At 40.0% G+C, this 22725-nt stretch overlaps 1 protein-coding gene across 4 annotated transcripts in view; it reads right to left on the bottom strand.

Annotated features, from left to right (window-relative positions):
* The window catches only part of RNF43 (ring finger protein 43), a 67766-nt gene that overhangs the window by 29729 nt on the left and 15312 nt on the right, over positions 1 to 22725 (bottom strand). Inside the window, exon 1 of one of the 4 annotated variants that reach the window (XM_047832887.1) lies at positions 4773 to 5487. The exons of the other annotated variants lie outside the window; for them this stretch is intronic. The gene's annotated coding sequence lies outside the window, so the exon portion shown is untranslated. Of the gene's footprint in view, positions 1 to 4772; positions 5488 to 22725 lie in introns of those variants that run through there. 4 annotated transcript variants of the gene reach the window in all.

Genomic DNA, 22725 nt, shown 5'->3' with positions numbered 1-22725 from the left:
TCGAACTCGCGGACCGCGAGATCGTGACCTGGCTGAAGTCGGACACTTAACCGACTGAGCCACCCAGGCGCCCCATCATTCTTCAATTTTAAAATTTACCTATCCTCTGGGGCACCTAGGTGGCTCAGTCGGTTAAGGGTCTGACTTCAGCTCAGGTCATGATCTCAAGGCACATGGGTTCGAGCCCCATGTTGGGCTCTGTGCTGACAATTCAGAGTCTGGAGCCTGCTTCAGATTCTGTGTCTCCCTCTCTCTCTGCCCCTCCCCACTTATGCTCTGTCTCTCTGTCTCTCAAAAAATAAATGTTAAAAAAAATAAAAAATAAAAAATGTTAAAAAAATTATTAAAAAAAATTCACCCATCCTCATCTCAGATCATATCCAAGCTCCATGATGTAGATGGACCTCATGACCTGAAAATGGTTCCCATGGTGTGGTTTTTCTGCTTGGCATCTATGTATGGGTGGTTCACAGGGTCATAAGCAGAGTCATGGGCAGGAAAAAAAAAGGGGAGGAGAAAGAAGAAAGAGCTAACTAAGTTGCTTTTGAAATAAACTGATAATCAGAGAGGAAGCTTATTTGGCAATAATCAGACAGAGAGAAGGAGAAAAATCTCAGCTATTTTTGTCCATTATATTCTCACACAGAAACAGAGTTTGTCCCGACTCAGCCCAGAATGACCTCTAGTTATAGGGGCACCAAGAAGCTAATCAAGAAGTTAGGAACAAAGGAGTGGGAGCCCACTAAATATCATTTTAGTTACATCAGTGCTCTTTAGAAGAAAAGCTATGAAATAGGATACCCAGGTTCTCAGGCCCACAAAGGTCAAGATCTTAGAAGATGCTTCAGGCACGAAGTTTGAACTCCTTTCCTCCACCAGGTTAGGATCTCAGGGATCAAACCTCCAAGACTCCTATACAAAGATGTCCTGAAATATCAGCTGAATTCTGCTGCTCAGTTAGTGACCACTGTCCCAGGGAGATCCTACCACCTTCACTGACCTCCATCCTATAGGAAGGACCACTTGAGGTCCCTCATTTACCAAAGTCTTGTTAAAAGAGGTCATCTGCAGAAAAGCTGAGGTCTTGTCACAGGTGGCAGTATTGCTAGGGCAATACTTGCCGTCAAATTTCCAGGATAAGGGGCTCTAGAGGCTTTGGCTAGAGCCCCTCCTCGGGATGGCCTTAACTCTTAACTCTACAGTAGTTAACTGCACTCCCACAAGTGCTCCAACTGAACCCAATGTGCTGCTTGCAAACAGCCTTGACACAGTCTGCTTTATGATTTTGCTGTTCTTGTTGCAGCCAAACTCATGCCAGAGATGATGGTAGGAATTTAGAAATCTGCTGGAAGCAGTGTTAGTATTATTGTTTTTAAGTAATTATTGACGTTAAGATTTTAATGCTGAAAAGACCAAAGACTAAAACCAGACAGCCCTTGTGAAAAAAGACCAAAGAAATTAAATTTGAGGAAATCAGGTTATTTATTTAAATATGCCAGAGGCATATCACGACTACCGGCAGAACTACCCAAGTATTTCTAAGTTTGGTGAGTTTAACACAAGAGTGTGAAATAGATAAATTAATCTGGTTATTTCCCACATTCTGTGTCTTTCAGGCTAGTCTCCTGCTCAGGGGTTGTAGGGATTTCAAGTTACCCTGCACACTCTGTTCCAGTCATCTATGACTGGCTGGCTGTGGTGCTTATGAGTCCTTTAAGGGCAGATATTGTATCCAGATGGGCCAATTCAACTAAATCTATGCTCAGATTTTAATTGCCACATTGTGAGTGGAGATGGGAAGTTATGGCATTTGCTTGGCTGATCCCAGGCCCCAGCTCCTGGGCAGCTAACACACAAGACTGCATTTACATTGGAAAGGGGAAGGGGGAGGGGTGGAGCATGGGCCTAGTTGTACTTAGAAATTACATTAGGAGGGGAAGGACAAAATTATTCAAGCCACCAGCCAACTCAGATGCCCAGAGTCTCTCCTCAGAAGCCACTGGGGGTTGAGACCAGGCCAAGGAGGCTTCTGTTCAGAAGAGGCAACAGTCAGAAGAGGCTTGTGTTGGAGACAACCCAAAGGCTCCAGCCTGACTGCTGACAGCCCTTTGACCACAGCTCTGAATCCTTGTCCATGGGGTGGCCCTGGGGAAGAGGCCTGCTTTGGGGGGACTGTTTAATGATTTGCCAGCAAAGAGCAAGGCAAACAGACTGCTGGCAGCTTCCTGGATGCAACAGGAGAGTAGATTTTTATTCCCACCCATGGTGTAGCCTTCCAGGCAGGAGATAAAAGAAAAAGCGAAAGATGGTGTAGCGAGAGCCTAGAAGAGATTTCCATTTGGAGGTCAGCACTTCACTGGGTCTCCGTGGATAGTGCCTGGATACCTTGGCATCGGTGCCAGTTGGTATTTCCATCCTCTGAATATTTTAGTAGTTTCTTTTTTTCCCCACAAATATTTTATTTTTAAGTAATCTCTATGAGCAACACAGGGCTTGAACTCACGACCCCAAGATCAAAAGTCACGTGCTTTTCTGACTGGGCCAGCCAGGCGCCCCTATTTTAGTAATTCCTTTTTTTTTTTAATATTTATTTTGAGAGACAGCATAAACAGAGGGAGGGGCAGAGAGAGAATCTCAAGCAGGCTCCACTCTATCAGTACAGAGGCCAATGTGGGACTCGATCTCACAAACCACGAAATCATGACCCGAGCCAAAATTCAGAGTCGGATGCTTAACTGCCTGAGCCAGCCAGGCACCCCTAGTAATTCCTAGTAATTCCCAGCATCTCCTGGGCTCCTAGGAACTAAAGAGCAAGATATGTAAGTAGCCTCTTATGGCAGGGTTCTAGGAGTTAAAGAGAATGAAATCAGAAAAACACTGTCTTGGCCCTTAACAAATCTTTATTTTTTTTTTTATTTTTTTTTTTAAATTTTTTTCAACGTTTATTTATTTTTGGGACAGAGAGAGACAGAGCATGAACGGGGGAGGGGCAGAGAGAGAGGGAGACACAGAATCGGAAACAGGCTCCAGGCTCTGAGCCATCAGCCCAGAGCCCGACGCGGGGCTCGAACTCACGGACCGCGAGATGGTGACCTGGCTGAAGTCGGACGCTTAACCGACTGCGCCACCCAGGCGCCCCAACAAATCTTTAAAAAAAAATTTATGAGCTGGGAAAGTAGTTTGGTTCTTTGATAAATTCCTTTTACTTTCTTCTCATGGGCCTTTCCCTATCTCCTTGGTTCCGCATAGAAAAGAAAAATGGTACCTCCCCTTCCCCTGGGCGCCAAAGAGTCCAACGTCTAAGTCCTACAGCTCTCCCCCTCTTTTTGCCCTCAACCTTCCAGCCTAGTCTTCTCTACTCTTCCTACTGGGCTTTAAGTCCCCAGAATTAAACACTTTCCCCCATTGTTCCCCTGAAGTGTTATATTCCAAATTCTTCTTCTTCTTTTCTGTGAATGTTTACTTTTGGGAGAGAAAGAGAGAGAGGGGGAGGGAGGGAGGGGCAGAGAGAGATGGACAGAGGATGGATCGGAAGCAGGCTCTGTGCTGACAGCAGAGAGCCCGATGCGAGGCTCAAACTCACAACCCATGAGATCATGACCTGAGCCAAAGCTGGACGCTCAACTGACTGAGCCACCCAGGGACCCCAGATTTATTCAAAATTCTTAAATGACACTTAACGTCTTACAGTTGTATCAGTAGAGTGCCTGATTCTTAGATTTCAATAAAATATTAGTCCTTCCCTCCTCCCTCTAACGTAGATCCTGAGCTACTTCAAGCCAGGGACTAGGCCTTATTCATCACTTAGCAGAATGCCAGGCACACAGATGTGAAGAAAAAAAAATGCATGCATGTTGAATAAACAGATGTGAGGTCAAATCAATTTGGTGGTTGCCTTGTCATTTGATCGGGATATGCTTATTTTTAGATTTTGGCTTTCTCTTCAAAAACCTTCTGTATACTCCCTATAAGTTAAAGTTTTAAAGTCAGCTTTTATAGTATTTTTACCTCTTAGCAAGGGAGAGGTCACTTCCCTCTTATATCACACCTAAATCTCCTCCATAACCCTGAACAAAACTCACTTCTTTCAGGAAAACCTTCCTGCTTAATAACCCATCCTCAGTTATTCTTTTATTGTCTTCCCTCAGTATCAATGTGCTGAGTTGAGCATAAGCCTTAAGGGAGAGAAAGCAGCCCCCCTGCCAAAAAAGGGAAAGGGCTCCTGCTTTCAAGAGACTAAAGCCTAACTGTAAATCTACAGCCATGCATACACATGTGCACACACACAAGCAGCTCAAGCCCATTTGTCCAACAACACACAGGGAATGTACATTCACAGGTCACAGCACATACATACTGAGCAAATGTAGAACGAATGGGCAGACCAACTTATTCTCGTGCTTTGTTTTCGAAGTGTTCTCTTGTCCTTTGGGCCCTTCTGCCTAATCTCCCAGATCTGATGGGAAGCTCCTTCAGGATAGGAACCGTTTAGAAACCATTAAAAACAGTTTTATTTATTTTTTATCCCTATAGTGTTGATTCAAAGAAACTCTTAGGCCACCACACTGGCCTTAGGCCATGGTGTTGGCTGAGTGTCTCTGGTGAACTTCAGTTCCTACCAAGATTTTATGAGGACCCAGGCAAGTGATCTGCAGGGAGAAGGTCTGGAAAAACTCAGAGTTGATTAACTCCCAATAGTACTCCATATTTTTTCTGAGTGGGTCAGATTAACATTAAATGAAGTAACATATTTAAATAACATTTTTTCTTACCTTAAATGAAATGAGAGATGAATTATATTTCTTTCCTCCATCCTTAAATTCTTTAGGGTTGAAGTGTCTGAAGCCCGAATTTTAAAGACTTCAGTTGAGGAGCCACATGGGTTTCAGCTTCCCCGCAGCCTGCTCAGCCCTCCAGCCTGCTCTGGTCCTGAGGACGTAAGAGGGCCACCCCACGCCAAGTGTGGTCGTATGTTCAAATATTCCAAACATCCCTTGACTTGCTCTTTGTGAACTATGAGTTCTTTGTTACTTCCTAATTGCTCAAACCTCTTTATTTTTCTTGCTAAGCGCAGATGGTGAGAGATATGAAAAGATAATCAAAGTGCTGATAAGTGGAAGAAGAGTCTTCTCAGTTATCAGGTTGGCTCTGTGGAACAGAAGTTCCTGTTTGCACTTCTCAGGACATTCGGAGAGATGCCATCACCAGACCCAGTGGGTAAGGAAAGTACTTGGAGGGTCAGGAGGGAGGGGAGCCAGACTCCTGAGTTGAGAGTTCACAGGGCAATGAGGATCAATAACAGCACTTCTGATTTGTAGCCGTTATCAAGGTACAAAGCAACACTACCCTTTGTCCTTTTATTTTTACTTTGCTAATGGAATCATTCGCCCTGAATTAAGACTATTATCGGCTTTTATGTTGCGCTGTATATTAGCAAAGTGCTTTACAATCCTTCATTAGCTCTTTTATTCTCCCTTTATTAGTACCACCCATTTCACAAATTAGGTTGAAGAGACAACACAACGCATATTAGGCTTGCAACCAGGAGCCCTGAATTCTGGGCATGGATTTCATGTACTAAATATAACAAGAGGAGATGTTGCTGACCATAGAAAGAGTCACAGAGTAAAGGAATAAAAGCATCAAAATTATAAAAGCCTTCTTGGGAAATAAACGTCAAGACCTGAAACTTTTACTTTATTTTGCCAGCAGTAAAACTGAGAGCTCTCACGAGTTTAAATGTGATCACCAAACACATCTTTAATAGGGAAACAGTTCTGGTTGACTAATTTCCTCCATAACAGAATTGAAAGAGAAAGGAAAAAAGAATATATCTGAACCTAGTGGTGCCAGTTCCCCAAGAAAGGGGATTGACACTAAAGCAAGACAAATATCGCTGACTTAACTTCTGACTTGTGGAATATCCCTTCTTGACACACTCCCTGCTGCTATTCCTGACCTAATGCTGTTCTAGTTCTTCCACTTCTCTGACTGTCCCTCATTTGTTTGTTGCCTCTGCCTTCCTCTTTTCTTCTTCCTTTCATTTAAACATAAGCATATGTTCTCTGATTTCTATTACCTTTTTTCTGGGGTTCTTATTCATTCTAATATCTTCAATGCTAATTCCAAAATTTGTTTCCTAAGTCCAGTTATCCTGCACTATAAAATGCCTGCCACACATTATTTCTTTGAAGTCTCTCTGGTACTTCAAACTCTGATAATACCAAACCTACATATCATCTTCTTCCTGCACTCCACCTTAAACCAATAACCTCTCGTAACTCATCTGTTTTTGTTAGTGGTACTGTCATTAGAGACCCAGGCCGAGCATCTCAGAGTCATTATGACACCCCCCCCCCCCCATCCTGCATCCAATCACTTAAACTCCTCTTTGGAGACCTACCTCTCTATGTCCCTGGAGTCTGAACCATTACAATAGGCTTCTGACTAGTCTCCAGTCTCTCAACGTTCTAAAGCTCTCCATGTATTTTTGCAAGAGCAATCCTCCTAAATACGGCACCAATCATATTGTTGTCCTATTCAAATACCATCAGTGACTCCCCACTGCCTTCTGAATTAAATCCCAAGCTCCTTAGCCTATCAAATCAAGGCTTCAGACCTCTCTGCCCTGGCTTTGGAATCAGAACACCTGGTTTCACATTTTGGCTCTGTCACTTGAAAAATGTGTGTAACTTTGAGTGGGGAGGCTAGCCTCTTGAGTCTTGGTTTCTTTATGGATAAAAAAAATTCAGATACCACTACCTACCCAAGAAGATCATCCTAGAGATTAAACAACATATTTAAAGTACCAGCATCTCTTGCACTAAAAAAGTATTAATTCCTTCCTCTTCCCCTCTGCCTTTTCAACTTTATCTCCACTTCTCTCCTAAATGTACCATACTGCTTATCCAAACCAAACTGTCTTACTCTTCTCTCATGTTCTCTTGGAATGCCTTACTCCTATCCTGTCACTTTTTAAAATGCTACTTATTATCATTCAAGGCAGCGTGTTTTTCTGTTTGTTCATTTTGTTGTGCTGTGTTTTGTTTAAGAGAGAGCGTGAACAGGGGAGGGGCAGAGAGAGAGGGGGACAGAGGGTCCAAAGCGGGCTCTGAGCTAACAGCAGTGAGCCCAATGTGGGGCTCGAACTCACGAACCATGAGATTCAAGGGCATGTTTATATGCTACTTCTTTCATGAAGAATCTCTTTTTCCTCTGAAATGTCTCAATCACCTTGCTTGTATTTATTGTGTGGCACTTTTCACCTTCTGCTTTACATCCTTATCTACTAAATTGAGGGCAGAGATTTCTTTCTCTCCCACACAGTACAATGCCCTAACAATAGCAGGCAACCAGTAAATGCATGCTGAATTCACATTGAAAGCTTGTGCTTTTGGTCTCCCCAGAGTCCATTTGTTTGTGATTCATACTTCACACTGAGAACTCTTTAGAAACAGTCTCTGGCGGGATATCAGAATTTCAAACAACTTTAACAGAGAAGCTGAGTCAGTCTAGGATTAAGTTCAGTCCTAGTTCAGCCAACAGGAATTGTCTGGACCCTTTCCTGATTAAGATAGCATAATTTAGTAATTTGTGAGCTACAGAGCTCATTTGAATAAATTCAGATGAGAACATATCTGAGGAATAGGCAAGCAAAAATGCATGATACCTATAAAAACCAACCACTATTAGGTTGACAATGGCAATGACTTCACTGGTATAGGAAAAAGTCCCCAAAAGCCATCTGGTTTCATAGGTTTTGACTGTGGCTCAGCTACAAGGTATACCTTATTCTGGCTTTCATCCAATCCATTTCCTCTTGGTCCAGTTAGCAAATGGGTGGGTAATTATATGACATCAGCCACCATGGGGTGGCTGGAACATAAGGTGGCTTCATGGTGCCATATAATGCGGTCACCAAGTTTCTGAATCACCAAACACAGGTGCGTCGACTCTTCCCCCCCACCACACCCCCCACTCTATAAAAATCACCCTATCTGATATTGCTGTTGACACAGTGACTACACTTAGGTCCTGGGCACTTTCTTTTGCTTCTTCATAGTGTTTGTTCGGGTGGGTACTTCCATGTAGCCTATAAATGAGTACTCACAGTGCGGGAGTAATCACCCAGTCATCAGGCCATGCTTTTGCCTTTAGGTAGGCTTACTTCAGAAAGTAGCAGCATATCTAATTGCAGAGTCCACACCTACATGAAATGCTTCAGAGGCTGAACTCCCTTCCTAGCAAAATACCTAACTAGCAGAGTTGCTGTCTGGAACTAAGTTTGATTCTTAGCCTGGACACTATCAGGCCTATTTCTGGAGCCATCTTTCTCACTAAAATAGCAGCTGCTACAATTTCTTCCCAAACTGTTACAGGGAAGATCAATAGCTTCCAAATGTTCCTTGTCAAGATATGGACAGTCACACAATGTTGCTATTGAGTGGATGCGGGATGGGTACACATGGAGTCTTGCCCCATGGGCACATCAGAATGGGCCTGAAATATGGCCTCTTAGTGGGCAAGTGTTTGATGAACATCAAAATTATGTTTGATCCAGCCCAGGGGTTATAGTCTTATTAGGGAGATAACACATAAACACAACTAAATGGTGACATAAAATGATGTATGACCAAGTACCACATTGTGTGGTATAGCCCATAGGTCCTGTGGGTTTTGTGGAGGGGATGAATTAAGCTAGCCCCTAAGGAATTTGAATTTGGGGATTCAGGATTTGAATAAGAGAAGAATAACCACATATGGAAAATAAGCAGGATCTGATCCACAGGATCTGTCTAATGGATTTTGGGAAATTCCCAGCTACAGCCTTGAGAAAACACATGGGGCCAAGTGAGAGGAAAAGCGGGGTTCTTGACCAGTCTCTCGCAAGTCTTCAAAGTAAGAAGACTTACGTAACTAAAAAATAGACCGGCAGAGATAGTTTAGATAGCTGAGGTAGGGTCAAATTGTGAAAGCCACTGAATGCTGAGATAAGAGCCAGACCTTGCTGGCATACGAGAAAAAGGAACCACTCTGGATTCTTAAGCAAGGGGATCTCATGATCAAAACAGTATTTTAAACACAATTTAGTATCAGAATAAAAACCATAATGGGATGAAAAGAAAACTGGTGGTAGGAAAACCAGTTAGAGAGCTGTTCCAGAATCTAGCATAACATGATGAGAGCTTGAACCCTGGTGGCAACAGTTAGAAGGTGAAAGGATGAATCACAGAAATCACGAAGGAAATGTAGAAAGTACTTGCTGACACACTGAACCACAAGAATAAAAGAGTTAAAGGTTCTAAACCTGGAGAACTGGCGGCAGGTAGAAGGGGAGTTGCATCAATCCAAAGATGGACATTGGAAAAAGAAATTAATTTTGCACAGAAGAAAATGAATTCGTTCTAATTCTGAATTAGAGATGAACATTTAAATCCTATAGGCGATTTGAAATAAGAATCAGAGTTTGAGTGAAAAGACAGGACTAGAGACACAAATTTGCCAAATACTGTTTACATCTTTCAGATATAGTACTATGGATATAATATTGTAAATACTAAATTTAATGCATGAAAACACTTAGGAAAAGTTAAAACGGCTACGTAAGTGAATCCAATTAAAAGTAGAGCTTGTGGTTGTTGGTTCACTTGAACTATTCCCACTGCAAGAAATCCAGAAGAGATGATGCTGTGTAGCCTGCCATACTAGAATGAGATTCCACTCACTTAGCTTCTAATACCATCTAATGTATGACCTAAAAGTTTCTATAGTTTAGGGCAGTGAAGAGAAGAAAAATGAGAACTCCTAAAGGCAAAGCAACCTTGGAATCTCCTCTTTGAGGATGATACAGAAACCAATCAAAAGCATTGGGTTTCATTCTCCTTATGTCATACTACTTCTATAGCCCAGCTAGTAGTTTTTCTAAAAGTAAGCTCCCACCAGCTACCTGCTGCTTAAAAGTCAAAAAGCGTCTGCCAGGTGCCTATAGGTAAATGATATAGCCTTCACACCACTTACTCTCTGCAAGTAGGACAAATTCTCTCATAACTAAGGGTTCACTTTTGGATATTAAAGCCACAGCCACTTCAATGCAAGCTGTATGCTGTGCCCTATGAAGGCAGCTGATATCTGTTAAAGTCTTCATGGTTATAAAGTAGGCAGTAACCTAGAACAGTGGATCTCAAAATTTGGTCCTTGAGACCCAGCAGCATCAATATCAGCTGGGAATTTGTTAGAAATCCAAGTTTTCAGGCCTCACCTTCAGACATATTGAATCAGAAACTCTGCAAGTAGGGCCCAGCAATCTGTATTTTAACAAGCCTTATTTTATTTTATTTTATTTTATTTTATTTTAACTTTATTTCATTTCATCTTTATTTCATTTCATTTCATTTCATTTCATTTTATATACAGAGAGGGGTCATGAGAAAAAGAGAATATCTTAAGCAGGCTCCACACTCAGCATGGACCCTGACCCAGGGCTCAATACCACGACCCTGGGATCATGACCTGAGCCTAAATCAAGAGTCGGATGCTCAACTGACTAAGCCACACAAGCATCCCAACAGGCCTTCTAAAACTGATTCTGATATACATTAAAATCTGTGAAGCACTGATCTAGAGGGACCAAAATAATTCTAGGAAGTTTCCGTACTACACACATAAGGAAAACGATGAAGATGGGAAGTCAAAATTCAAGAATGATCATTTCCCAAAAAACAGACTATATTCAGGTAGAAGAGCAGGGACTTCCTCCATTATTTCCCTGTCATATTAAACCTGTAAATGACCTCAGAATTAAGCAGGGCATTGAATTGGGTGGATCAGATAGCAAGCCACAAAACTTCCTTGTAGAAATACCTTATAAATTTTGTGTTTCTGCAACTCTACTGTATAAATGTGATTTAACACATCTTTTCCAATAACCACCCTCTTATTTACCATGAACAAATAACAATGCTGAGCAAATGGTAAAGAAACTTGGTTTCGTTTTCTCTATTGTTTTCTTCCAAAGGATTTGATTTCTTTCCCTTTCTTTCTTTCTTTCTTTCTTCTTTCTTTAATGTTGAGCTGCTTTTTTTCTAGGAAGTAGGGGAAAGTGTTAGTCATCCTAGATAACAGAAAATGTTCATCATCCGAGATTGGGAAATCAGAAGCAGAGAACATCCACAAGCCATGCCTTCTCTTTTATTTTATCCGTGCTTCCCTCCCCTAAAGCTACATTCAGAAACAGTAAAGAAAATTTGGATGGTAAGTCAGAAGCAAACCCCCAAATATGTATAGGAGATGAAAAGGTGATCCAGAAAGCTGAGCAAAACAGAAAATAAAAGGCGCGACATCAGAGCTTTCTAACTAATTAAGTCGTGAGGGCCCCAGTCAAGTTGACTATACAATACACCACCCTGGCTTTTTTTTGGAAGAACATTTCATGGCTCTATCATCTTCCTTCAGTTGAAGTAAATAAGGCAAATGTTAAGACACTGTTTTGTAGAGAAAAAGAGTCTAGTTGCTTTACACTTGGGATTCTGGTGTAAAGGGCAAAATCTGGAGCTTTGGTGCTCACCTTGAATATAATGAGTGTAGGGTTTTATTTCTCTTGTCTACTTAAAACCTATGGCCTAATCTAAATTTTGCTCCTGTGCTATGGAGAACAAACTGCTTCAGCAACAATACCCTAAAAACTAATGTAAATATCTTCAAAAATATTCATTAGGAAAGGGCCTTCCACAATTAAGATGCTTAGAATAAGTTGTGCTTGATTTTCCTGCACCATCTTTTGGTACCAGAATACCACAGGGGAAGGCAGGTCTCATAAACTCTGCTTCTGCAAAATTCTATTCATCAGAAAAATTCTAAAAGAGGCTTAATGATTCCATTTACTATTTGCCTGGAACACTCAAAATGTGGCTAGCAAAATGAGCAATTTAATGGAAAAGGCAAAAGAAAATTGATGAGAAACATGAAAGAAAATAAACTAACAAAAAGAAAAGTACTGAAAAAAACCTGTCATAGAATTGGAAGGGAGTTTCCCTAATCACTCCTGTCCATGTTGCTGTTCTTTCTCCTTTCTGTAAACTCCCACAGAAACTCACTGTACACCTTAGTTGGCACTTATTATAAATTCCCATGGTGGTAGTTATCTCTAGTATATATCTAGTATTATCTTAAGGTCTCAATTAGTAAGCACCTTGAGGGCAGGATGTCTGTTATCTTATGCTCCTTTGGGCCCTCTCCAGGGCCCAGCATTGTGCCTTTTACCTAGGGTCTAGTAATACTGAATAACTGTAAAGCTAATTCAAGGTATGGGGTATACTGAGGACCAAAGTTGGATTCAATTTGGAGCAAAGGGGAAAAAATAAAAAGGTAAATGGTGAGGTTGTAAAGGTTTCAGAACACGAATATGGGTAGGAAAATTGAGCTGAAGAATGAAATTTCCAATCCCAGATGATAATTCCTTCCCCCTAATTATTTCTGGTCAGGATTTTCTTTTTTTCTTTTTTCTTTCTAGCATCAGCCAGGTGAAGAGCAAAAGGAAATTAATGATTTAGTTACTGCTCCAATGCTGAACGTTTGGAAGTCAGTCAGTCGGAGCAGGCTCCATTGTATGTCCCTGCATGTCTTGGACCTTGGTGGCTGTGCATAGAGCACTATGGTTCCAATTGCCACAGTAGGGGCCAATGTTGGACGCCTGGCTTCTAAGCAAGAGAGATGAAAGGCTTCTTCTAATGTAATAACTGACGGCCTCTCAGTGCCGTTTGAACTGTTTACAGACTGAGTTAACGATTACAGGCTATGTGTATCTTGGCCAGGTGCCCGAAATTCTTACCCACCCGTCAGATATTATCAAAGAACCCTTCCATGCCTGGCTGGAGTCCTTCCAAAGCACCTCACAGAGATGCCGACACAAAAGGAGGAGTGTTCAGAATGTGCTCTCTCTCCTGAGGCCAGGGCAAGAAAGTTAGAATATCAGGCATGAATTAGGTGCTGAGGGGCAGAGTTTCCAGGACTGCTCAGGACTGGGGAAAGGGTCAGGGTCAGCACGGAGTCCAGAAGAACCAGATTCCTCTCTAAGCCATTTAGGAGGTGTAGGTAAGAGTCTTCACAGCTGGCATCTAGAGGTTGATTAGAGTAGGGAAATAAGACCCTTGAAATGAAGCAGAAATCTGCACCTACCACAGGACACAGAAGCCCCTAAGACATTAGATCTGTAAGGCTGGCTTTCCTATGGGGCAGCATACAGAGGGTGGATGGAAGTATATTGCTTTTTCTGAGAGTAATATACAAGTTGAAAAAGAACATCATCTCAAGACTAAGAAAGAATAAGAGATTTCAAAAATGACAGTAAATAAAGTTAAAGGGAGCTATGAAGACATCTCTACTGAGGTGAGTCCCAAGAGACAAAATGGCAGCTGTTTGAACATTAGCAAAATGTTTTTCACACAAATACATACAACTACTAATTATGAGATATAATGGAAAACTGGCTAGCTTATAACTGAAAAATAGACTTAACACCAAGAATGCCAGAAAAGCTTTCTGGAAGCAGCAAATATTAAAGAGAACTCAAAGCCAGTGAACACCAAGTCTAGTTATTATTTAACTATATGCTAGCTTATGGACTCCAAAGAAAGACAGTAGGAATTTCTACTATTTCTTTATTAAGTAACTATTGGCCCCTGAACACATTTGAAAGTGGAATAAATGGCAGTTTCTACAACTAAGCCTTATAAATCTAAAGTCAATACATAAGACAGTTGCACATTCACTCCAGAACTACCATCATTACTACAACTCTCTCAAAAGGAATACATATCTTCAAAATCTAAGGAAGGGTTATATGGGTGGTTTTTTTTTTTATTTCCATACATGGCCTGATGAGGGAACAGACATCATATAACTTATCACAAAATACTCTCGCAAGAAAATTTGGAGACAGTGCATGCAATTCATATTCTTCTATTCATACGTAAATATAGTCATCATTATTACATTGTGTTTCCTTGAATTTCCTTTGCAGCCTCAACTAGATACGGTTGTTTTATCCTCCTGTCCTAACTTGCTGAGCAATGTTGCTATTATGAAGCAACTAGTGACCCACCCTGTGTGGTAGGGGATAGGCCATCATGTTATACTATCTACCTTGAGGTGGAGGCAAACGTGACGTGACTATTTTGATTGTGGTGTAGATTAGGAAATTGACCTGATTTTTGAGATTCATTGTAATATTTGTATTTTCTACAACAGGCCATAACCCATGTGCATTTATGTGCACAAAACTTGAATAGAAACACAATTAGGTGTTGTTGAGTTGCTTCAAAAAGCACCTCCAATATTCTCTAGACTCCTATCTAATGGGGATACTTTTCTCTCCTGGGGTAAGATTAGATGGAGTTCCATTTTATTTTTAGAATACAAAAAAAAAGAATACAAATAAAAATATTGTTTGCACAGAAATCATAGAAACAATATGTCCCAGTGAGTGGTAAGCTTGAGGGGTAAAATTACAAAAGTAAATCCTATCAGTTGATGTTGAATTTTATGAGGAAATTCCAGATAATCTCATAGAATATGGCTCCATACTCTTCTAGAAAATAGCCTCAAAGAAGGAAGAGAACATGCTTCTAGCCTCTCTATGTAGGTAGTTACCAATGACTTGATATCAGATAGAATAAAAAATCAATGCACTGGATATCGCGCAAATGAAAAGAAATAATTTAGAAAATTGTTAGGGAAACAGAAGAAGTCACACAAACAAGAACTCAGGGGATGATGCTATTGCAGTTTTTAATATGCAGAAACAAGATAGTTCAACAATTCTCCTTATACGGCATGGAAGAGAGTACACCTGCAGTACTTACTCTGTACTGCTTACAGCCCTTGCTTTGTAAAAGACAGGAATACCCAAGAAGTTCAAAGCAGGCCAACAAAAGGGTAGAAGGACTTGAGGAGATGATTCCCAGGGAAGGATAAGAGTCACCAGATGAACACTTTAGAGGATACCAGGAAGGCTGTAGTGTCACCTCTCTAGTAATTGGACTGCTCCAGATGCACTGGTTCTACTGGAACAGCAGCTGTGTCTTTCAATTTTAGGAGTCTTGGGGGTGGGGGGATGACCCTCTTTCATCCTCCCAACTCCTTTCACCTTCAGGGTTGTGAAAATCTGTGGAAGCACAATGGTTCGGCTATTTTACAGATATTCCACCTTATCTAGAAAGCTGAAACTCCACCACAGGGTTCTCCAAAGTGGGGCATGGTGCTGTGCAGGCAAGTATATCAAGAAGAAAACAAAGTTCTTTATCAGTTTTCCATATAATAGGTTTACTTGCACAGATTGACAATATATGGAAAATAGATAAGAAACACTGATTTCCTTCTTCACAAGATTACTACTACAACCTCCATGCCTTCACTACTTAGCAAAACTAGCAAATATTAAATAGGATCTGAAATTCCTTTGAGTAAAAATATAAGGTAAAAGTTCTGAGGCAGCCAAATGGTCTGTCATAGCATGACCTATCTATCCAAAGATTATGGAAACGGTATTGTCAATATGAGGCAATATAATGTGTTGGTAGGTTCCTAGTTTCAACATATACATGACTCAACTATTTTTGATCAGAGCTCTGGGTCCATGCATGGTAAGATGCACCCAAACCTACTATCATAGCAATACCATGAAGTTATCCCTTCTTCATGAAAGATAGTTTATTATTGTGTACACTTGAACTCCTAGAGATATCCACAGTTCCCTGACAAGTAAATCTATTATGGCAATGAAATCAGAAAGCTATGAAACACAAAGATCTGAGAAATATTCTTTTGGAAGAAAGATCATGTAACTTAGTCCCTCACCATAAATATCAAGTATTAAACAAACTCAAAAAAAAAAAAAAAAAAAGATTAGACCGGTTCTGCAGCTTGAGAAAGAAAAGAAATGTGGTTTCTCTAGCTAAAAGTTTTCTAGATGATGCAGGAACTGCTGCTTAGAAGCTACTTTCTAAATAAACTGCAAAGGGATGACTATAAACATTTCATCAATATATTATAATAAAATTCTCTAGGAAGCTGCTTGATCATTAAGGATAGAGAAAACCACAGATACCATGATTTCAATTCTTCTCTTTCATTTTCTGTATTTTGTAATTTTCTCTAAAATCTGAGCTTTCATTTGGTAGGGAGGAAAAAAGGATTTTTTTTCTGATGGGAAGACACTGCTGTCAGCATGTATGTAATCTGATGTGCAGCTGTCTGTTAATGCTGCCTGCAGAAAACTATCTCCAGAGGAACAATAGCAGCAACACACCAATTTATTAGACAAAATTATGAGTGAACCTATACGGTGAGTCGGGTGCAGTACATGGCATACAGAGAAACAGGCCTGGTTGTCAAAATCCCAAACTAAGTAAGACCAACATGATATGGAGGATACAAAAGTGATAGCAAATTTTCATAGTGAGAAGAGACATTTGATTTGACAGTGGGCACAGATTCTTTAATGACCCCAAAATGAAAATGAGAGAAAAGAAACAGGACCATTATGTAGATAAAAATTCTGAAGGAGATAGTCAACAAGAAAGAGAAGAAAGTCAACCCCAACATCCTGAATCTGAGACAAGGCTGAAACAAAGCAAAAGACACCACTTTGGGGTTAGAATTGATTGTTTTCTGCTAGGTAAATTTAACTGAAAGACAGGTATCAGGGAAAAGGGACACAGAGGGGGACTGTCCTAAGGTTATCCATTTTGCCTGTGACCATCCTCTCAATAGGAAAAATTTCAAAAGCCACATAAGTAATTTGCCTTTAGGGTCTCCAAAGGCAACTGTTTTCAGAGACTGGTCTAAGGTTCGCATAGAGGAAGAAGCTTCCTATAAAGGATGGAAAATAAGTATTTAGAATATATACATGTATTCTATATTCCATATACATGTTCTATATATAATATAAATAACATATATTCTCTATAGAGCATATACAATATGCCATTTATAAGGGTGCCTGGGTGGCTTGGTGGGTTAAGTATCAGACTTCGGCTCAGGTCATGATCTTATGCTTCATAAGTTTGAGCCCAGCATCGGGCTCTGTGCTGACAGCTCAGAGCCTGGAGCCAGCTTCAGATTCTGTGTCTCCCTCGCTCTCTGCCCCTCCCCCACTCACGCTCTTTCTGTCAAAAATAAACATTAAAAAATATATTTAAAAAGATAAGACTGCAAATAACATTTAAAAAATATGTCATTTATAAGTATATCTAATACATATTATTCATTCTAATCTAAACACTCATCTTCAATTCTTCAAGTGTATATACACATAAACACATATTTACCATTATTAGTAGTTTCAGGGTGGCTAAACATGCTGTTAATTTCAAATAATTTTATTTTTTGATTTTATTTATTTTTGAGGGAGTGTGCGCACGTGTGTGCGCATACACCCACGCACACACCCTCGCGCCTGCGCGCGCGCGCACATACACACACACACACACACACACACACACACACACACACACGACGGGGAGGGGCAAAGAGAGAAGGGCACAGAGGATCTGAAGGAGCCTCTGCCCTGACAGCCCCATGCAGGGCTTGATGTGGGGCTGGAACTCACAAACCATGAGATCATGACCTGAGCCGAAGTCAGACACTTATCCCACTGAGCCACCCACGTACCCCAATTTCAAATAATTTTATATTAGTGGTTGGCATAATGTATACCATCCTCATATCCAATTTCCTATAGAATCTGTTGAGTTTCCTTTGGTTCTGATGCAAATATTCAATTCTTTTTTCTACATTTCTTTGGCAAAAGCTAAGCTTAGAAATACAAAAACCTGTGTGTGTATAGATGCATAAATTGGGGTGGGGATTGAAAAAAAAAACAAAGTCAACTGAAAAAATTGAGGGGAAAATATATGTGTGTGTATAACCATTTTAAATCTAAAACAAAAAACCCCAACTCATCAACTAGGGTTGTCTTTTCTTTTTTTTTAGCAACACATAGCAACCCCACAAACTCAAAAGGAAAGACCAGCAGCATTTAAAAAAAATTGAGCATTAATTCTACTCAATTCTCAAATATAGCTGCCAATCAGGGAAGAGAATATTCTGATTAGCATGAGTCCTTGAATACAGAAGGCACAAAATAAAAGTTTGTGATTTATTTAGCTTGCTAAGGACCAATTTAATCTGTACCAGACAAACCCTTTCCAAAATGTTTAGTATACTTTCCTGCCTAAATACATTATGCTGAACATAATATAGCCTTTATTTGGTATCTTTATTTGGTATACAAGATATCATTATGATCATTTTTAGCATGAAATAATTTATATTCTGAAGTATAGGAGATTGGCTGAACTTATTATGGTGCCCCTAGGAAATTCTTGTATTATTTCTGGAAGTTCTCACATTATTTGTTTTTTATATCCTTTCTATCTGCTTCTTCCTTTTAATTTATCTCTAACTTATAAGCACAATACAGAAAAATATCCCAGTTTATTTAGTAATTATTGTAGTTAATGAAAATTTCCCTATAAAACTCTGGTTCTAAGGAATAGAATTGGAAATAAAAATTCAAATGATCAGATATTAAATTAAGTTTGCCACCAAGATTGCCAAACTTGAACAACAAGGTATCCAAAGACAGACAGACACCTACTTACTTTAAACACATTTTCAGACATTTGACCCATAGAAATGGAGGCTAGCAGTCATTCATTGTTAACACCCTATTACTTAGGATCGCAAGACTTTGTCCAATAGCCTCAATAAATGTATAAAGCTATCAAGAGGCAAAGGTCAAAAAAGGAATCAGGAACATCAAAAAATGCCGCTGGAAGTGACCCAAAACATCACATGCTGGGTTTTCCTTTGTAATGATAATAACAATGGTACTGAGTGTTTATCCATGCCTTTATTTCAAAGAGCTTCAAAAGCTTTACAGACCTCTCTCACTAATCTTTATTAGGCCTCGGGAAGAAAACAGCTTTCCCCAAGAAGTCTTTTTTTTTTTTAATGTTTACTTATTTATTTTTGAGAGAGAGAGAGAGAGAGAGAGAGAGAGAGAGAGAGTGTGCCGGGCGGGCGTGCTCATGTTTGTGCACACACAAGTGAGGGAGGGGCAGAGGGAGAGGGAAACACAGAATCTGAAGCAGAGTATCTGAAGCAGGCTCCAGGTTCTGAGCTGTCAGTGCAGAGCCCAACACGGGGCTTGAAGCCATGAACTGTGAGATCCTGACCTGAGCCAAACCAAAGTCAGATGCTTAACCAACTGAGCCACCCAAGCGCCCCTCCCCAAGAAATACCTTAAGAGAAGAAAGACACTTCTCAAAACCAACACAAGAGAAAACATTTGCCCTCTCCATCATCCCCATACACACTTGTCTCCTGACTCCCACTATATTGCACTATGATTGAAATGGATTATAATACCATGCAAGTGTTGAAAGTATAATAATGGTAATTCAGTTGGTTTCTAAAAGAGTTATAAGCCACATGTGTTTAATCACAACAAGGAACAGGCAAGCAGAAAAGATGAGAAACCCCATAATTACCTTTATCCCATTATTTACCTATTTTGGGGGTAGACTTCATAAAGTAATTGCATGGAATACAGATTTTTCCATAGTGCAGAATATTAGTCTCTGAGATGCCTCAAAGGATATCTTTACCCAAAAATGATTTCCGGGCTACAAATATTTGATAGGTGCTATGCTTAAAACTGTTTATTCTCATTTTGATCTAACACTTCTCAGATGGGGAGCTGGGAGTCTCAGGGACCTGTGGGATAATTTCCAAGCAGGCTTTAGAACCTTATCTGCCAAGCTTCAAAGAATAACATGTTGGGACCAGCACAGTACAAGTATAATGAACTGGGTAAATTAGTTCCCTTCTCAATCCTGAACTCCTTTCCTTCTATCCCTTAGAAAACAACTGTAAACCTACACAGGAGGCTGAGAGCTTCAGCATTCTGAGCAACCATTTCACGGCAGCAGCAATGAAAAGAATACTCCAAAATTTCCAAAAGGGAAAATGTAAGAGTAATATGTATAATATGGTTCTAGGATCCCTCTGACGCTGAGAAGTAAAAACTTAGAAAGTAGCTGTGTTGTGTTGTGTCAGTGACCACCTCATTGGTCCTGGAAGGAACTTAATGGGCTCACCAATACAGAACAGCCACATGTACAAAGGTCCAGGGAGGGCAAGTGATTCACCATGGCACAAGCAAGGCCATAACAGGACTTAAGTTCCCACCCTAAAACATATATGCCATTAGTCATTCTCTAAGCCATTAAGGCTACCTGCCACTACATTATGGTAACATTTAATCAGCCCTTTAACCCACAAATTTTGAATCTAAAGCTTTGTCTTTTTGGTCACATAAAAAATATAAATAGTCTTATACTTAGTTATTTCAGGATAATGCCAAATTGAATTCAAATAGGTTAACTAAGCTTAAATCCATAACCCTGAAACTTCATATTTCTTAACAGTCATTAGGTGAATAAGAAAGAGCTCAAGTCTAATTGCTATTAATAATAATAATAATACCTTACATTTGTAATTTCCAAAGACAATCCTCATTTCATTTCAGGTCGGCAGACTATTACTATTATCCCCATTTTAATCATGAGGATACAGACTCAAAGAAGTTCAACAATTTTCCTTAAGGATTAGAGCTGTGATTAAAACACAAGACTACTGAGAACTCTTTTTACTGTGAGATGTTGCCACTCATTTTAGAACACCCTTTATGCCTTATTATATTATATTATTATATGTGAATACTGTGCAAAGAGTTTGGTGGGTGTGTTATTTTCAATGATCTGATTTGTGACAGAAATTATGTTCTTAGGCCAGAAGGCCTCCAGTTATACATAAAGTTAGAACATAATGAAGTAACTCTACCCTAAGGGAACCCAAAACACACGCTGATAATTCAAAAGGAAAATGTCCTCATCATGGAAGTTAGATGGCCTCCAAAACAATTACCTAATCAGAGAGCATTCACCTGGTGACCCAGAGGGTAACTTACATTTCTGGGAGATGGAAAGAGCAGCAGGGACAAATGGTAGCTTCTTCTCCCGGCAAACACTGCATGGTGTTCTGACTTTGGAGATCATGTTCCTGATCTCTTTTAGATAGTTCAAATTCTCCTTCATGCTTAGCAGAGACATAATTGTGCAAGGCAATTTCTACACATAAATTACCAAATGATTCATCATCATTGATAGATCCTGACAAAAATCTTAAAAACCAGTGAACCAGAAAGTTACATCTCCTCCATTTGATAAGTAATAAAATAGTCACTGAATGCAATACAAAAGACTACCTTAGATGTCAATGGAGAACTAGTACTAGTGTCCTCCTAAAATTGGGACATCCAAGTTTTGGGGTATATGCACCCACTGTTTAGGTGCCAAATACTATAGTTTCTGGGTAGAGTTTGGCTACAGGAGAAAACCAGATCTTCTGGTAGCACTGACAAGGTAGGTGCAGCCATAAAGAACTTGACTTTTGATTCCATAAAGAACTTGACTTTTGATTCCATTGTCTCTGCCAGGGCAGGTGGTTTGGTAGAAGTATGGAATCCTGCCAGACAGGCTCCAACTAAACTTCCCTTTAGAAAACAAAACAATAAAAATGGAAACAAAATGCCAAATCCTGTTCCATACCTTTGCTGCAAAAACTAGGGCATTTCATATAATAATATTAATTTAGTTCCAGTACACATCAACTCAGGAGACATCAGATTATAATAATGAAGAGTTGCAGGCTCTTCCCTTCAGTTCAATTCCCTGTTCCCCTATATAAACTAAAGGGATATTCTTGTATTTCAGTGAATTTTACCCATATATTCTTAGTGTAAAAAAAAAAACCCAAAACTATTATCTAATGTCTGCATTGGAGTAACACAGGGAAGTTAGTTTAACACTGCTGAGTGGAATAAAAACCTCTGTCAAATCCTGCCTAACCTATACCTCCTGACTTACCTTTCTAGAACAAACTAGTGCATTTAAAATTTTGTGAGAATGGGCAGTTGATGATTCCTTCAAAGAAACTGTCTTCCTCTAAAAACCTATAGAGCATATTCGTTTAGAACAGAGTAAAAACATAAAGGATTGGTTTTGGTGGCAAAGATAGACAACTGACATTTTTACCAGGTTTGTCTTCAGGACAAGCCTTTGTGATTGATGATGTAGGCTCCTATCCACAAGGACACCACAAGAAGTTTCTGAGGAAGAGTGCTCAAAGAATCCTTGTTGGGGCACTGGAGCTGCCACTATTGGAAACTGTGAGCATTTTTGGTGTTCCTGGAATTCTATTTCCAACCACTACTTTGTGGTTGCAATGAAGGGACAGAAGAGATTGGAAGTCTCCTAGACCAAATACTCTCTTCTGTTCATAACCACAGAGCCAAGATTAAAATAACAAGAATGTACTTTGCCCAGGGCATAATTCTGCCTAAATCTGTCCTATCCATCACTTTATTTTTCTCTAATTCTTGTTTTTGTTGTTGTTAATCTGCTTTAGGAAGGAAAGTCAGATAATTTATAACTGGATTCCAGAAAAGCTTGGAAAAATTCATAGACTCAGAGGATATTTAAGAAGGAGCCCTTCAGTCGGTTGAGCATCCAACTCTTGATTTCGGCTTCGGTCATGATCCTAGGGTCATGGGATCGAGTCCTGCATCAGCTCCTCACTGAGTGTGGAGCCTGCTTAGGCTCT

This window comes from Prionailurus viverrinus, chromosome E1 (genome assembly GCF_022837055.1).
Source record: "Prionailurus viverrinus isolate Anna chromosome E1, UM_Priviv_1.0, whole genome shotgun sequence".
Classification (NCBI taxonomy): Eukaryota; Metazoa; Chordata; class Mammalia; order Carnivora; family Felidae; genus Prionailurus; species Prionailurus viverrinus.
Note: the sequence above shows the minus strand (reverse complement) of the source record. Positions and strands in the feature narration are given on the sequence as shown.